At 40.1% G+C, this 12645-nt stretch overlaps 2 protein-coding genes across 5 annotated transcripts in view; one reads left to right on the top strand and one right to left on the bottom strand.

Moving 5' to 3' along the window:
- Window positions 1-12645, top strand: part of LOC102020433 — a 60370-nt gene that overhangs the window by 32695 nt on the left and 15030 nt on the right. For 3 of the 4 annotated variants that reach the window (XR_001232890.1, XR_001232891.1, XR_001232889.1), the window contains exon 4: window positions 5011-5194. The gene's annotated coding sequence lies outside the window, so the exon portion shown is untranslated. Of the gene's footprint in view, window positions 1-5010; window positions 5195-6945; window positions 7068-12645 lie in introns of all 4 variants that reach the window. The other variant, XR_001232892.1, reaches the window with a different exon arrangement.
- The window catches only part of Clmp (CXADR-like membrane protein), a gene marked incomplete in the record, with an annotated part of 108601 nt that overhangs the window by 24727 nt on the left and 71229 nt on the right, over window positions 1-12645 (bottom strand).

Here is a 12645-nt window from a genome sequence, read left to right on the forward strand (position 1 = left end):
TTCAAGACCCTTCAAGGAAGATGAAGTAGGTATTCTTTTAATAGAAACTAGGATACTACATTTGAAAAAAATATCTTCCTCTCTTATTTTCTTAGTTACTTTTCCCACTGCTGAGACAAAATGCTCAACACCCAAAGCTAAAGGAGAGAATGTTTATGGCAGATCACAATTTGTAGAGGTTTCCGTTCATAATTGGCTGGCTGCAAGGGAAGGTGGCATGGCAGAGGGGCACTGCAGAACAGGCAGGCATGAAAAAGGCAGTAAGCAGCAAGCAGCAAGTGAGCAACAGAGCAGCAACCCTTTCTGTCCCTTATATCTTATCCAGGCTGCCCACCTTTAGGGCAGGTAGCACTTATACCTAGGGTCGGCTACCCTTAATCCTAGCCAGAACTGTGCCAAACCAGTCAGTGGACTAATTTCATAATCATCACATACCCTTGATCCCAGCATCACACACTTCAGATCTAGCAACCTCTGAAAAGCCCTACCTATGACCTCATGAGGCTTTTCGGGGGACATCTACATACAAGCCATAACACTTTCCTAACAGAATTCTTCCAATTTCCCAAATACTTACTCTAGTTTTCGAGGCTGATTATTCTCTAGCTAGTTCTTACTTTGGGGGAAACATGGTATATATGTAATTTTGTAGAGGTTATTGTTCACACATATGCATGAATGAAAATTCTGGACCATTTCTGTAAGCCTCAATACAGTTCAGGAGACAGCATGCGATTTGGAGTCAGACAGGAGTTTTTTTTTTTTTTTTTTTTTTTACACATGGATTTAAGTAGTAGCTGTAAAACCAGTTCATTCAGTGACCACTATGGGTTTTACTCTTCTCTGTAAAATGAAAGTAAAAACAATCATTACCCTTGAAATGTTGTCACATGCAAATATATGTTGTATGCAAAGTAACTAGCAGGGCATGTGGTACATAGTTTAGCATAAGATGCCCCACTCCCAGCCAGTATGCTTCAGTTTGTTAGTTGCCCAGGTAACAGTTCCAGTTCCTGCTACTTTTGTTTTTTAGAAACGGCTGGTCACTGTGATGTGTAGTTGGTCACTATGATGCATATCGTAAGAACCAGTCCCCAAGTGACAAGCCACTCTGCCTCTATACTTCCTGCTTGCTTATCCCATATAAGCCCTAGACCACCAGAGATCGGGTATGATCCCTGATATTTTGGGAATGATCCTGATCAGTGCCAGTCGCCATAAATAAATCTGCCTCCAAATCCTGGGGGACATTTTGGTGTATCTGATTGCCGTTGCAGTAGTACACACTTCACAAATGGTAATTTATTCATAGTTGTACGTTCTGTGTTTTCAAAGACAAGGAAAACCAGAAAACACACATCAAGGAGGCACGTGATGATTGTGAGATACCTGGAAGTCATTTTGCTTGACAGCTATTAGTATTTGGCCACACTTGCTTTATCTCTTTGTATTTGTTGCTCTACTAGTTGAAAGTAAGTTGCAGACGGCATTGTACCTGTGAATGTTTCATCAGGCATCTCCTGAAACTGAAGATGTTCTTCTCTACAACCACAACATCATCAGCGTGTCTAAGAAAATTTGTAGTGCTGTATGGAAGGTCACTTCTGACGAGAGCAATTACAGAAGACACCACTGAGCAAGTGGGATGGAGGCAGTTCTAGAAAAACAGACCTGCTTTTGCCACACAGAGTTTGCAGGAAGGGAACATTCCAGGTGCAGGGAGCAGTCTAAGCAAAAGGGACCACGGGTGCCCTCCTGTCAGCCTACTTCAAGCTCCCTCACTGTGAACTAGTGCAGTTCCAGTTCTATACTGTGCATTTTGCTTTTCTAGCCCCACACTCAGACCAACCCCAGAATATCTCCACCGAGCACCTATATGAGGGTCTTTGGAAGAGAAAACCCACATCTACCGTGAGCTGCTAAATGCCTGATAGAATCCCCACAGTACACACACACCTTGATACAGGGTTTAACCCAGGGGCTCCACACTGAGTTACTTCCCCAGCCCTTTTTTATTTTGCTACAAGGTCTCATCAGGTTGCTAAGTTGCTCAGGCTGTGCTCAAACCCCAGCCCTAAGTTTTCAGATTAAAAACATATTGATTAAAAATGGTCTGCTCACCTCCTTTTCCTTCTGTGACAAACTGTTTCAATGCATAATTTACATTGTTTATCCACACTGAAAAATTACACTAAGCTCTTCCAGATAGGGATGGTTCATGGAATATAATGATGGCAACAGTCTCTTCTTCCCGCCAACCCTTGGAAAGCTGATGTTACATGTGATGTTATCTATGATGTTACCTCACAAAAATTTAACAATTAATAGTTCATTCAAATGCACTGTCTCTTGGGAGGACTGTGACTATTCAGTAAGCTAATGTTATCAGCTCTTTTTTTTTCTTTTTTCTTCAGAATTAGGGATTGACCCCAGACTCCTTTTTCACTGAGCTGTATCTTTACCCTTTTAAATTTATTATTTTTATTTCAAGACAGGGTCTTGTTAAGTTACCCAGGCTAGCCTCAAAGTTGAGCTCTTCCTGTTTCAGTCTCTAGAGCGGCTAGAATTGTAAGCATGGACCAGATGCTCTGCTCAGCTCTGTTTTAAAGAAGAAAACACTGAGGCCACACAGCTGAGGGCACATGGCCAGTGGGAGGCACTGCAGAGACAGCCTACCTTCAGCTTTTATTCTGTCTTCTTTCTCTGTCTTTACCTTGAAATTGGTAATTTAGAAACAGAATTGTTTGTTTAAATGTTGATTTACAAAGCTAGGTAGTAGAGCTAATCTATTTGGACACATGTGAGATACATAATTATCTAACTAGCTGAGATTGGAGCCAAATGCAGGAAGAAATCTAATAGAGACAACATTACAAGTTATAGCTAGAGCCAGGGCTATGGCTTAATAGCAAAGCTCTTACATGCACAAGGCCCTGGGTTGGATCCCTAGCACCCAAAACCAAAAACCTTCAAACACTGCTTCAAACAAGTCCAGGGCAAGAACAACCTGAAGGATCTAGAAGACTATCACAATTTTATTAGTTAGATATGGTGGCATACACCTGCAATCCCAGCACTCGGGAGGGTGAGGCAGGAGGATCACTGTGAGTTCAAGGCCAGCCTGGGCTACATAAGCAAGTTCAAGGCCAACCTGCACTACACAGTGAGATGCCTGCCTCAAAAAAAAAAAAAAATCATTGAACTACAGTTGGTGTGGTTACTGAAAGAGCTGTGGTTACTGGGGCTGCATCCATAGAAGTCCGATGTTATAAACGTGGAGAGTAATGGCTCTATTTTACTTTATCCAAGGCCAGCTAGTATATCCAGAGCATCTATGTTTAGTTCTGGATGCTAAAACTGGGAGGGACATTGATAAAAGTTGGCATTTAGAGAAATGTGGCCAGGAAATGATGAGGTCTGAAAAACACATCATGAAAAATAGTTGGCACAAATGTAAGTGAATAAGTGAGGAGGCTGGAAGAGTAAAAGGCAGTGTGTGAGCTGCCTTCCATCATTTGAAAGGCTACAAAATAAGTGATAAGCTTACTGAATGTTGTTCCCAAGGGCAGATTTAGATTGAAATGGCATAATAGATTTGATCATAAGATGATAGGCTGGGAGATCTCTAACACCTTTTTCTAGTTCTAGAATTATGTGATTCTCTTATCAAAGACTTAAGCTATTTGAATGCTTTTTTTTTTTTTTTTTTTTTTTTTCAGTTCTGAGGTTGAACCTGCTGGGCAAGAGCTCTACCACTGAGCTGTGTCTCCAGCTTGGGCTTAATATGTTGATGAGCTACAAAACAGTCCTGTCTGACAAGAGAACGAGCTGTATTATTTAGTGAATTTTCCATTACTAGAGTCATTAATCTAGGACTATTTCAGGGGTGTAAAAGGAATCCTTATATATGGATCTTGAAAATATTCATACTATGAAATATTTATTTATTGAGTTTTTAGTATATTCCAGGCACTGCACTAGTTGACTCTAATGTGAAATGTGAAATACACACATATACTAACATATATGAGTATATTTGTTATCGCCAATGAACTCTTACACAATTTAAACAGAGTCTAGTTTTATTGTTGGAATTCTCTGAAAGAACTGAGAGGAACCCAGGTGCCCGTGCAATCAATGCACTTCTTTCCTAGCTATAGATGTTTTAATCCACAAGGGGGCAGAATTTACTTAGGGAAGATTAGCAAATGCCTGTGATTCTAGGAAGGATTGTAACTGACAAAGACTTACAGACCATTTGGGTTTAAACTTGAAAAGCATGTTGTTGCCATTTAGTGTTATGTGTTAAATTCTAGCTTTATGCAGTTAATTTTCAAGGACCCACTGAAAAAAAGACACTCTTAGAAAACATCAGGTATTTGAAAGAAATTTGTCCAGGAAATAGAAACACATTATTTTAATAACACTCAACAATTTGAGGTCACTTATCTTTTTTCAACTGAAACAGATTTTTTTCTTTTCCTAATACCAAAAGCTTATTGTGTTTGTAGAATTTATTAATGGAAAAATGAATTCTGATGTTGTGAAGCACTGACTGTAGTCAGCTATGTAATAAGGGTTGGAGGGAAGGAACAAAAACTGCCCCAGGAGAGGCTAAGGAGTCAGTGAAAGAACTTGGGGAGTCCTTTCAGTCTTGACATTTAGTCTTTATCCTAGTCAGTATCGGCCCTAAATTACAAAGTCCTGGGGTGCTCTGGTTGTATACACTCTGGAATCTCGAGCTAGAGCAGTACCATACAACTTCATCCGGGTCACTGTCTTGGCCTCGGGTCCGTCTCCTATTACAACTCATCTGTGTATCAGATGGTTCTCGCATTATCTCTTATTATCACTGAGAATCACACGTCACAGAGAAACTGCTCCAAAATCATAACAATTCTGTTAGTGTGCAACATATTATTACTTGTATCATAAAATGTTCAGGGATGCTCATTTTTTCTTTACCATTTCCTTCAACTGACACCTTATTCCTAATGCTTCCCTTTCTAGGTGCCACAAACTAACAGCAACATCAACAACATGGATGCACCCAGAGGGCAGCAACCAGGAGTCCACATCTGTTCAGCAAATATGAGTGGCCTCCTGGTACTGTATTAGGTGCTGCTGGGGTGACGGAGATGAATGGCATTGCTTTTTGTCTATGAAGAGACCCCAGTCTCACAAAACAAAACAGGTACTTATCAATCCCAATTCAAAGCAGTGTATGACAAATATGAAAGTTGTGTGAAAGGACTATATGCTATCAGAAGAGGAAGATTACAACAATAGCATGAATTCATAGAAAAGGAAGTGTTTACTCTGGACCTGGAAGAATAGGTTGAAATTTTAGGAATGACAGGTAAAGGCATTCTACAGGCTATGACTGGTAGCCAGGTGCCAAGCTGACCTCACTGCAGGCAGACTGGAATGTCACCATGGACCTCTTGTCCTGACAAGTTCTCAGTTTGGTCCTGGAAAGGACAAGGGCAATGGAATCACATACTCAGCATGCCGGTGTCCCATAGGATAGAGGTTGACTACCTGAGAATAAGGTTTTATCCTGAATTTTCCAGTAATAATTGTTGGAAGAAGAAGATTCACCTGGTTCACAAAGACCAGATCATTCAGAAATACAGTAGCCGTTGGAACTATGTCCTCAGTAATATGCTCATACATGTTCCATGCATGTATTGATGTACACATATATGGGAATGTGCACATACATGGCTCTGTCCAGAGACCCCTGCACACATGCCTGTGCCAGTACACAGCCCAGACAGAATATCTTCTTTGATTCTGAGACTCAGAATTAGATCTCACCCTAACCTATTTCATTGACATATCTATTTATAGCGTCTGTCTCATTCCAACGCTAAGGCACTTTCTAAATCTAAATCTTTTATTATCTTCAGCAGAGATTTAACAGAAGATGAATATTAAAAATAGACTGACTATAACTGAGAAAGCAATAGTCAATTGTTAGGGATCCATGACAATGAAGAATAGAGATTATGTTGATATTTGAAATCCACTGATACAGGAAAGCCTTGATTCAATTTTTATATTTATCTTCTCTACCTATATATAAAAGCTAATAATAAAGAGACAAAAAAAAAAAGAGACAGTGACTGGTTTAAATTTAATCTTGTCTCTTTTTTCAGTCACTCTTTTTAAGGAGGGACAGAAGAGCCATAAAACTAAAGGAATCAAGGGAAGTGCATTTTCTATTTATAGGGAAATCACCTACACCTTAAAATAACAGTACAACTTCAATTCATTCCTTTCTAGTTGTATAACAGCACAAATAACACTACCCTGGAGAAGATGAGTACTATTACTGATTTTGTTATTATTGTTTTAGGACTAACTGGGTTTATGAGTACTTTATGACTTTAAAGAGATAAACACACACATACAATTTCATTTAATCTGAACAACCCTGTGAAGCAGGTTTTGACTCATTCTAGAGAGTAAATGTTAAAATTCAGATGCTAAGCAGTTTGCTAAGATTAGAGCTAGCTAATAATTGATACAGCTGAGATCTATGCTCAAAAAAGATATAAACTATAATGCTTTTTGTGTCACTCTAGTAATACATGGGGTACTGTGTCATGGGGACATTTTTACAAAGGTATTGTCATCTTGATCTCAGGAGAAAAAAATCAAAATTATCTTCAAAGATTCTATCAGGTAGGATATGAGATGTTAATTCCCTGTATGGCATTTGTATCCGATATTAAAGAATCTGGTAGTATTTGTCCAAGAGGCTAAAGCTGCTATCCTATGGTAATTTGTGAGGAATGTTTAGAATATATTCTTACTAATGTGTTCATGAAAAGTTGACTAGATGGATCATATCTTTCATTTAACAGACTCTTTTGAAATGTCTTGAAAATAACTAGTGTATTAGATAAGTTCTTAAAGGCTTTCTTTTCACTGTTGAAGATTGAACACATGACTATAATCTCCAGCCCTAATGTGTTTCTTACATCAAGTATGTGAACAGACCTGGCTCATGGTTCACAAGGAAACTCTCGGAGCTCCTTTTCTTCCAGAGAAAGACAATGGTAATTAAAATCTAGACCTTGATCTGTATGCTACTTAATGATGTCATGCAGCTAATGGGTTAAACCAGACACCAGTTTCTCACATTAAGGTGGCAAGACTAAATCCAACATTGCAATTTTGCTTCCTACACTCAGTATATATCTGCAGAAAATGTCATGTCTCAGCAATCAGGATTTGTAATGCCAGGCAATTTCCCCTAACTTTACTTTCTTCCTGTCATTTACCCACACCCAAATGACTCAAATGGCTGCTTCATGCTCATTTGTTCATCCATTCAGCCATGTGTTTATTCAGATGATCTAACTATGAGTCTTGGGTTTGTCTTGTCAGGAAATTGACTTCCAGATGATCTTTGCATTTCATCAGAGCAGCAAAGCAGTTCTGGCTGACATCCCTTCCTATAGACCAGATGTACGCCATGATTATGGTGAAAAGGTAGTGAGGAACGAGAACCTTATTACCTAATATAAGTGGTTTTCAATCTAGCTAATCGTTGGAATCTCTTAAATAGGCTTAAATTTTTTTTTGAATAATGTAAGCAGATGGCAAACATTCAAACAAAACAAAAAGACATATAGGGGTGATCAAAACTATGATAAATGGTTAAATTTTTAACATTTGTTACCATAAAAACAGTGCTATTATTCTTCTCAAAAACAAAAACAAAAAAACTGCTCTGTGCTTAAAATACACTTATCCCATCATTCTTGCCACTTTCCAAAGGAGCTTTGGAAGTTTTCTTTCCTGAGTGTCTTTACAAGGTGTGATCAAAGTACAGTGAATACTGCTGCTGAATGCCATCCAATGGAAAGGCAGGCTTATAAAAACATTACTGTTCTTCATCCAGCTTATTCACTGGATCTAGTACTTTGCAGCTTGTGGCTCTTCCTGAAATCAACATGAACAGGAAAGGTAAATGTTTTGAATTGATTCAGGATATAGAGGCAGCCACAACAGTGCAACTAAAGACAGTTAGGAAAGAGGACTTCCAGGAGGACTCCATTGGCTTCTAGCTCCCAGAATTCCTACTGAGAAGTCTGGAGCCATTTTTAATTCCAACCTTTTAGAAGTGATATCTGTTTTTCCTCTGGAAATTTCAGAGTATTCATCTCTGGAGTTGTAAAATTTTACTATGATGGTTTTGGGTGTAGGTCTTTTAAAAAAATAATTTATTCTGAAGGCATTTGTCTCAACATTCATTTTCTTTGTCAGGAAATGTTATTTATTGTACTTCTTAAAAATAATTCCTCCCATTTTCTCTTCTCTGTACATTTTTCTTTCAGACGTTGGAACTCCTGGGTTGATTCTTTATTTTTTCATCTTTTCTTTTGTGTTATTAGATTGAGTTATTCCAAATGTTTTCTTAAAGGATCTCTTTGGAGACAATATAAGGTAGTTGTTGAAATCAGCAAACTTATATCACACACATTCCTTTCTATTTGTGTAACCTCTGGCAAGTTCTTTATACTTTCTGTGTCTTGGTTTTCTCTTCTATAAAATTGGGAAGATAATTATATCCAACTCATGGACAATAAATAAGGATTAAAGTATAGGAATTAAGTTGGTTTTAACACATATGATACATAATAAATACTGCTATTGTTGTTGTTGTCTATTCTTCCAAACATCCTATTCTTTAAGGATATACTCTCCATTACATCTTTCAGGATATTACCCACAGGATTTCTTGCATGTCTTCCTATGTGTTTCTCTCTCAACTTACTCAAATGTATCATATTAGATGCTAACAAGCTGTTTGAAAATGCTCTGACTGGAAACAGCAGGCTTTTCTGTAGACCTTTTCGTCACAGGGTTTCCAGATGTCACTGTCCAGAGTCTGTAGACTTTTTCTACAGAGAATGCTTAAATCACCTGTCTGTCAGTGGGAAGTGGGTAACTGCTGCAAGCATTGTCTGAGCTGGGGGCCTGTGGGAGCTCAAGGGAGTCCTATTCGTGCCACAAACAGAACCACCTCAGCGAAAAGGCCTAGAGACACCAACTTTGTTTACAAACTGGCTGACTCCTGAGTCTAGTTTCCCGAAGTTCCCTTCTCCTGGGAAGACAGAGGAGTCAGGACTTCCCTGTGAAAAGCACAGAAAGAGAAACTTAGTTATCCAACTTCCTTTTTTAAAACAGAGTTTTCTTTGTATAACATAATGATACATATTAAAATTGTTATCTTCTCAAAAATCCCCAGATTTCTCACTCAGTCCTTCAGCTTTAAGCCCCATGCTTTAGCTTTAATCTTTTAGCTGTACCTGTGTAGCTTCCAGTCCTCAAATCGTTCACTGAACTGACATGTTCACTGTCAGCACGGGGGTCCAGCCTCCGTGTTCTGGCAAAACGGTTACCTCTCCTCCATCTTCTCTTGTCAGCCAACATTTGTTTTGTTTTTTTTGAGACAGAGTCTTGCTATGTAGTTCAGACTGGACTTGAACTCACTGTGTAGCCTAGTTTGGCCTCCGGACCACAGTGATGCTCCTGACTCAGCCTCCAGAGAGCTGGTTATATAGGTATGTGCTTCCATGCCAGGCTTTATCAGCCAAACATTTGTTGACATTTCTCCTTCACTCTGTTTTTTTGGAGACAAGGTCTCACTATGTAGTTCAGACTGACCTTGAACTCATTATGTAGCTGAGGCTGGCCTTGAGCTCACAGTGATCTTCCTGCCTCAGCCTACTGAGTGCTGGGATTACAGGCATGCGCCACCATGCCTGGCTTTTTCACTTGTATTTTCTCCTCCATTATATTGTCTTCTGGATTTATATCCATTTTATTCCTTTAGTTTCATCTTAATGGGAGTTGGGGTGGACACACGCACACAAACAAAAACACTTGTGTTCAGTCTACCACAATACTTAAAATACCAGTAAGTGATTTTGAGGGGGCAAGTATTGTCTTATATACTGTAGACACTTCATCTTCACTTTTGAGAACAACTAGAAACTTGATTGTATCTGTGGCTTTTTATTCTCTCACTTTATTGCCCTATTCAACATAGTCATCTTTCAAAATTGTGTGCTTTACTGACCATACTGCTCGTGACAGAGCTGTCCAGCCCTATGCCAGAGCAGACAGTCCTTCAGAAAACGGAACAGCTTGTCCCTGTGCTCCAGAAGCTTGTGTTAGTTACCGAGTGGAAACTCTCCTGCTGGGAAGCATTTCTGTTGCAGCACTGTCTGCTCACCATGACAGAAAATGAGAAAAGGCTTCTGTTTCCAATTAGGCTCTCCCTTCTCTCTAAAACCTTGCTGAGAGGAAGGTACCAGAAAATATGAAACCAAGTCTCATCAAGAACGGGGAAATCGCCAGTCACTTTGCTAATTTTGACCCATGAAACCCAAAGGAAAAATATGTGGGAACTTTTTAAAGTATCTTTTCTTTCTTTTTCTCTTTCTTCTTTCCTTCCTCACTTCTTCCCTTCCTTCCCTCCTTCTTTTCTGTATGTTCATCAGTCATGCTGTACTTAAACCATTTTGGGGATATGAATCCACGTTTTCAGAACACATTCAAGAAGTACAGAAATCCTCAGATGGGGCCTTCATTCTCAGTAAAAGTGAAGCCCTATTCTGCCCAGCTGAGCTCTTTTTCCACCCTCATCTTTTTTGCTGCATTTGCGGCTTGGAAACATTATAGAGACAGAGGTCTCCCTGGGGAAAACATTTGTGTAAATCTTTCATTTTCTCTGTGGTCTTTAAAAGCCACTATGGTTTTTAGTCCTGGAATCAGCTTTTCTGTGCATTTCACATTGGCCTCCCATGAGGTTCTGACCTTTCTGGGGCTGTGGACTTGCGGAACTCTAGCACAGATCTGATGATTTTTGTGCCACCAGTGGTGAGCTCTGTGATGAGGTGCGGGAGACATACACGCAGTTTCATTCATTGCTAGTTCATGTACCAACCATTGAAGGTGCACCTTCACCATGTAGTATGCTCCAGCATTGTATAGGAGTTCTGTAGAAGGTATAGGGTGGGATTAATATAGGACTCTTCCTCCCTGCATTCAGGAGCATCCATGATAGTTCTAAGGCATATAAAAGAATTAACAAACAGTGTAAGACAGCACAAAATTGGCACCACTTCTGTGGCCCCAGGAGTTCAGAGGAGATGGCAGTCAATGAAAGGTGAACATGAGTGCAGAAAACCAGGCTCATGGTGTGAAGGGTCATGGCATTTCAGTGGGCAGGATGGGTGACAGGCCTAGGGAAACTGCAAAGGCACAGGCTGGCATGAGTGTTGGGTTGCAAGGGAAAAGAAAAAAGTAGCAAGAAGGAGGGAGTGATTCGTTTAAGTGGAGATGAGGGAATCTAGATGAATACCATGGAGGTTTGTCCTCTGAGAACAGCTTTAGCTTTTTTTCTTTTTAGGTTATTTTTAGTTGAAGAGTAAGTGTGTGCTTTTATCTACAATTTTCCATCTGACTAGTTTACCATTCCTTGACATTAATCCAGAATCAGGTAGAGTTCTATTTCTGCTCTTTCACCACTGCAGCTCGTCTTAAATCTCCAGGTGGGCTGTGGTGTCACAGGTGAATGAACTGAGATAAAAGGGAGGGGGGTGTATTTCATTCAGCATATAGACGTGTCTTGCAGCTGCAACGGCCAAAGAACTGCTTCCCTGGGTTGTACCTCTGTAATAATCTAAGACCCATCTGCCTCGTGCCGCTTTTTAGAATATCTGTCATCATCTGATATCCCTCATTATAGTTTGTTTACTTTTGTGCTACTGGGGATTGAACCTAGAGCCTTCACACTGAGCTACATCTCTGGACCTGTTTTACTTTTTATTTTGAGATAAGGTCTTGCTAAGTTGCTCAGGCTGGGCTTGAACTTGCATTCCTCCTGCCTCAGCTTCCTACCGTGTTAGGATTACAGACATTTATTTAATAATTCATTAATAAGGATTGATTAATTTAATAAACACTTATTGAGCACTTGCTATGTGTTGGTACTAGTTAAGGTTCCAGAAAAAGAGCAGTGAACAAAATGGATATTCTCCATATTTTGTCCTTCTCAGGAATATATGCTCATATTCCTGGAAGTCATGGGCAGTCAGTGTGTGGTAGACTGATAACTCGTGGTCAGCTTGTAACACCCAGCTGAGCTGAACCAGCTGGTGCTGGGTGTGGGAGGCCCGCCTGTGGACTTGTTGGGAGCAGCAGAAGAGGCAAACCTGGAGAAGAAGGAAGGCTGTTGGGAGCTGGTAGAAGCTGTTGGGAGCCTGTTGAAAGCTGTTGAGAAGCTGTAAGAAGCTGTTGGTTCTTTTAGAGGACCTTGTCATGCTGGCCTTCCTGATGAACTTGGCTGTTCTCATCTTCCAAGGAGCTCGGGACTGTGCTGTCACTGAAAATGGCTTCGGTTCACTGTGGGGGAGCTCTGTTCTCACTTTGAGCATCGCTTCCTGGCTCCGGAGGGGAAGACGGTGCACTGCTCAGTCTCTTGGAGAAGCTTTTTGCATTGGCTTTCCTGATGGGAACTCAGCTGTCCTGATTTTCAGAGGAGCTTGGGACCTCACTGTCACTGAGGATGGCTGTGGTACTTCTCAGCGGACCTCTGGTTCTTATTTTGAGCATTACCTC

The sequence above is a fragment of the Chinchilla lanigera genome, unplaced genomic scaffold, assembly GCF_000276665.1.
Source record: "Chinchilla lanigera isolate Chin_1 unplaced genomic scaffold, ChiLan1.0 scaffold00011, whole genome shotgun sequence".
NCBI classification, from domain to species: Eukaryota; Metazoa; Chordata; class Mammalia; order Rodentia; family Chinchillidae; genus Chinchilla; species Chinchilla lanigera.